Raw genomic sequence first — 6,162 nt, forward strand, 5'->3', positions numbered from 1 at the left:
TTCCTTGGCAGGGATTCTAATTCCTACCATCTCTCCCTGAAAACTTGCATGGCAAAAATACTATAGTTCCAAAACATACCCTAAAGGAAATCCTTTGCATGTGTGTGCATGCACACTAGTGTTTGTGTATACATGCCAATGATTTTATTCACCTGAAACGTTTCAGCTCTCCTTTTCTCCCTTTTCTTTATTCTCCTGAGAATATATTTTTAGTTATTATTAATTATAAGCTTTTTTGAACTATAATAGATCACAAAAGCACATACATTCAAATTTTATTTTTTACAATTAATAATCTCTTTAATCTAGATTTACAAATTTACTGTTCTGAGGTTAAATTTTTTTCTTATAATTTTTCAAACTCTGTATTATCCTTGTTTCTCTTTGCATGTCTGACAATTAGTTGTGTGCCTTTTTATCTTGGTCATATTTACTAAAGTATCATATTAATTTTTTCAAAATATGTTTTTTTTAAGTTTTTAAATTTTTATAAACATATAATGTATTATTAGCCCCAGGGGTACAGGTCTGTGAATATGAGGGTATTTTTTTTGTTTTTATTCATCAATTTTTCATTTTCTGTTTTCTAGTTAATTGGTTTATGCTTTCATTTACATTAATCCCTTTTTCCTATTTTATGTTCATTTTGTTTTGTTTCTCTGGATTCTTGTCTTAAAAGCATAGATTATTTATTTTTAATTCTCTCTCTCTCTCTTCCTAAAGATTTTATTTATTTATTAGAGAGAAATAGAAAGTGAACACGAGTGAGGGAGAGGAACAGAAGAAGAGGGGAAGCAGACTCCCCACTGAGCAGGAAGCCTATCCCAGGACCCTGAGATCATCGCCTGATTTGAAGGCAGGTAATAAGCCACCCATGTTCCCCTTTAATTTTCTTTTTAAATAGATATACTTAAGTTCATACAGTTTCTTCTCGGTTTTGCTTCATATTCCCCTAGTTTTGTTATATAACACTTTTCATATGTTTATTTGGTTCTGAATAGTTTACAAGTTCCATACTGACTTTCACTTTAACCTAATAATTATTTGTGTGTGTGTATGTTTGCACACATGTATGTGTTTAATTTCCATATACATGGAGATTTTTTGAGTAGTGGAATTTCTTAAAATTGTTGATGAATAAGTAAATGCAGCCTGTGTAATATCACCTTTATGGAATTTGCTGACATTTTCATTGTGGTCTAGGGCATGATAAATTTTTGTGGCTGTAGTCTGTGTGCTTGAAAATGATATGTAGTTTCATGTACATGGTACAGGCCTCTTTGTATAGCTACTCAGTCAGGCTGGTTAAGGGCATTACGTAACTCCTCCATACTCCTCCTTATTAGTGGGTGGTTTCTTGGTTGGTTTCTGAGAGAAGGATGTGCAGGCTCTCACTGTGATTATGAATTTGCCCATTTTACTCGGTAGGACTATAGTGTTTGCTTTATATATTCCCCTCTGTGGTACTCCAGCTAGCCAACTTGTTGGTTGCCCATGGCCCTGTGGCCTGCCCCCACCCCCCAGTGTCTATTACTGAGATGATGAAACAGATTTGCTATTTCTTGCATCCAGTGACAGAATTTCTCTTGCACATTTTGCATTCTTCTGCTTTCAGGATTTCTTTACATGTTCCAGTCCCCTGAGAAGTCTTTCTTAGTCTTTTTTTTTTAAAGATTTTATTTATTTATTTATTTGACAGAGAGAGATCACAAGTAGATGGAGAAGCAGGCAGAGAGAGAGAGAGGGAAGCAGGATCTCTGCCGAGCAGAGAACCCGACACGGAACTCGATCCCAGGACCCTGAGATCATGACCTGAGCCAAAGGCAGCGGCTTAACCCACTGAGCCACCCAGGAGCCCGTCTTTCTTAGTCTTGAGCATTAAGTGTGTAAAAAGTGAAAAAGGTGGGAGGAAAGGCTAAATAAAGCATTTGTTCATTTCAGTCCTTTCAAGATTAAGTTCAAGAGTTACTCTGTATCTCCTCTGATGGCCTTTCTCTTCCATTCCCCCAGCCTCCCCTCTGATCCTGCCACCACTTGCCCCAACTTTCCAACCTCACCAATTTTGTTTCAGTTTCTCAATGCAGAAAGTTCTTTCCTAACACATGACTTTTACACATTAGTGTTCTCTGCCTGGAATTGCCATTTTCTCTATAATTTACCTATTAACCATCCTTATCCTTCAGAAATCAGGCTAAATGGCACTTACTCAGACAGTTGTTGGATAATCTAATATAAATCAGTTCTATTTTCTTGCAGTACCTATACGTTTTTTGGTAGCACTCTTCAAAATAATGTATTTTTAAAAATATAATTATTTACTTGTTTATTCATTCTTCCCAATTAGTTTCAAACCCTAATTGTATGGGGACTATATCTATTTGCTCCTTACTATATTCCCATGCCAAGATAGGACCAGCAACATGGTAGGTATCGGAAGAACATTTGTTGAATGAATGAGTGCCTATTAGACTCCAATGGTTGCACATTTAAGATTGAGGAAGAATCACAAGCACTGCATAAGGTTAAAATTCCACATAGACATGACACATCCCATCTTAAAGAGATGTACTTATTCTGAGAAATTAAGAGAATCATAATAGCTTCAAGTGATAGTGCCAACCATTTTATATTCATTATAGCTAATCTTTATAATAACACTGACATTTACAGAGGAGTAAATTGAAGATTAGGGAAATTAAGTAACCTATTCAAGATCAAGTTATCTATAATAGCAGAGCTGGAATTCAAAACCAGATGTGTTTATTTCTAAAACTTCCTTTCTCTCCACTACAATTCTATGCACCATTAGGTAACATTTGGTAGTCTAAGAAATACAATTAATTTTGTTATGAAAGCAATTTATTTTAAGGAAACTCAAGTGATACTTTCAGATTTGAACTTGATCCACAGTAAGGCAAATACAAAATGTAATTATCAATTTAGATTTTCTTTTCAAATTTTAAACAGCTAAATAAACACTCAAAGATATCCCTTCAGACTAGGTCTTCAGATTCTTGTGGCAGAACCTCTCTAACAAATTTTATTGAGTTCAATTTACCAAAGTGAATAGGCATGACCGCAGGATTTAATGGGAACATAGAAATACCAGTTTTTATTTCTCCATTAAGGCCATGTGGATGGGCTCCATTTAATACTTCCCTCAGTCTCACCCTGCCATGCATTAAAATAACAACTCAAGGGACGCCTGGGTGGCTCGGTTGGTTAAGCAGCTGCCTTCGGCTCAGGTCATGATCCCAGCGTCCTGGGATCGAGTCCCACATCGGGCTCCTTGCTTGGTGGGGAGCCTGCTTCTCCCTCTGCCTCTGCCTGCCATTCTGTCTGCCTGTGCTCGCTCGCTCTCCTCTCTCTCTGACAAATAAATAAAATCTTTAAAAAAAATAAAAAATAAAATAAAATAACAACTCAAGTCAATTTCAGCCATTCGGTAATGTCACATAAAATTGACAAGCATTTGGACAATTAATCAAATATCTGGATGACTGATGACATCTATGACTAACCTGATGGAACACTTGAGCATCTTAAAAACAACCTAAAAGATGTCTTGGCCTGATTTTCTAAGACGTGCATGAGAAAATATATAGTTGTCTTTAAGACCTTTCTTCACCTGCCTAATATTCTAAACGTGTCTCATAAGGAGATGAACTGTGTGTGTGTGTGTGTGTGTGTGTGTGTGTTTGTGTGAGCATGTTTTACATTCCTAGCATCCCTAGAGGGGTTTTGTTTATTTAGTTTCTGTGGCTGAATATTAAAACAAAAATGAAGAGAACAACTTGGAAAGATTTTTATAAAAACAATAGATTCATTCCACCCTAATTACAGCATTATTTTTACTTAGCCAGTTTTCTAAATAATTTTGCAATAGAAACAATAAAGACAAGGTATAAAAATCTAGAACCTAATAAGTGGTAAAAATTCAAAAAGAAAAACTTCAGTAGTATTTAAAATATCAATATAAAATATACCCACATTAAAAAATGTGAGATGACCAAGCCCATGAAATAAACACATAAAAAGAGAAACTGAGTATAATACCTTTTAAGGAGTGTCTCACATAAAACCCAACAATTCAATTACTACACTAATAGACACCAAAAACTCACAATATAAGAATTAGCAATTGTCTTGAACTTGATTTTCCTCATGCTGATTAAAATAATTTTTATTTTGTTTTTCCAGATTACTGCTTTTGTACATTAATTTCATTTACTTTTTAAAATTTTTATTCACTTTTGAAGACGTTCATTCCCTGTATAAATATAAATATATTTATATAAATATTATAATAAATATATTATTTAATAATAATAAATATATTATATACATATAAATAATATAATATATAATAATAAATATATTATGTAAATATAAATATATGATGGACTGTATAAGGCAGTCCATCATATCTTTCCTGTATGGGGCATACATGAAAAGCATTCACTGGGTTTGTTGTAAACAAATAGAAACAAGCATTAAATGGCCATTAAGATCCTGGGTCTGCAGCTATACTACTTACCCATTTAAATCACACACACAAAAGACATATAATCCAGGTATAAAAGATTGCCTCTAATTTATATGTGAAGAGTTTCTATCAGAAAAGTTAGTTAATCTATCTGTGCCTTTGTGTGCCTCACTGACAAATGAAAATACCAATCTAATAATAACTCAATAAAGTCACTTTGACTTAGTTAGGTAGTATACACAAAGCAATAGGATCTGACACTGAGAAAATGCTCAAAACCATTAGGAAGGAAAAACATTTACTGGTGTATTTAGTATCAGTTTTGTAAATGAGGTTCTATGAATATTTAATAGAAGAACTAGTGTACCTAGAGCCAACTTTTTCACAGAAACAAGAATGGAAGAAAATTAGACAAAAGACCACAAGGAAGGAGATGAAAGGAATAAAGTACAGGGAAAACTGTATGTTTGTGGTGCTAAAGGATTATAAAGAAAAGACACTACCCTGAATATTTCACAAACTTGTTCTTCATTTCTTGATAGTTTCTGTCCCCTACTTTATATCATGAAACTCAAATATCATTACAATTCAACCTTTTCTCTGACTTCATCTTCAGTGTTCCCCTCCCATTGCCTCCCATTCAGTATTGGACAAAATAGTTCTACCACCATCTCTCTTCATTCCTTTTGCTTAGAGTGTATGACAATGAACGGGTTTTTTCCTTTATCCCACTCTTCTTTATCCTCCCATGATGCCTGTCTACTAGATGAGTAGTCGTTAACCTCAATCCTTCCTTTTCCTGCTCTTGTCCCCATACCACTACCTCCAACTTCTGTGCAAGTCCTTCAACTTTTTATGGTGTTGGTAATTTATTTTGATCATTCTCAAAATATCAGAGAAGACTTTCTTTGTTCTCACCTTTAAAAGTCAATAGGTCTTAGAGGATCTACCTTCAAAACTGAATATCTATTGCAATCGTGTTTTCCTTTAAATTCTCAACATCATCTTACTAGTTAAAGACTAAGCATTCAAACTTGGGCAATGCAACATAGACTGAAGAACATCTCATTCCAAATCTATGCTTTCAATATATGGTTGTCACTTGTGCTACATTAATCTTTCTATAAATGTGCTTGGAGCATTTCTTTGATTATGCCAGTTCTTTTTAAAAAAACATTTTGGGGATGCCTGAGTAGCTCAGTCATTCAAGCATCTGCCTTCAGCTCAGATCACGATCTCAGGATACAGGGATGGAGTCTTGCATCAGGCCCCTTGCTCAGTGGGGAGCCTGCTTCTCCCTCTGCCTGATGCCCCCCACCCCCGCTTGTGCTCTCACTCTCTCTCTCTTTGACAATAAATAAACAAAATCTTTAAAAAAAATTTAAAAAAACCAAACATTTAAACATTCTCCCAAATACAAACTCAATACATTTTGTAGTATTCATCAACTTATGTTTATAGACTTTTCTCTAATGATTTTAATTTTTACTGTTATAACAAAGCTACATGATTAAAAGTTTCTTTCTTCTGCCGCGTTCTTTCTTATCCTGTGTTTCTCCATATGTGATTTTCCCCCTCATAATCATTGCTGATTGGCACTGAGCTTATAATTTAAGATTCAGAGTATGTACCATTTTCTTAAGTGAGAATTCAGTTCTCAGGCTTAGATAGCAGGA

The sequence above is a fragment of the Lutra lutra genome, chromosome 6 (genome assembly GCF_902655055.1).
Source record: "Lutra lutra chromosome 6, mLutLut1.2, whole genome shotgun sequence".
Taxonomy (NCBI): Eukaryota; Metazoa; Chordata; class Mammalia; order Carnivora; family Mustelidae; genus Lutra; species Lutra lutra.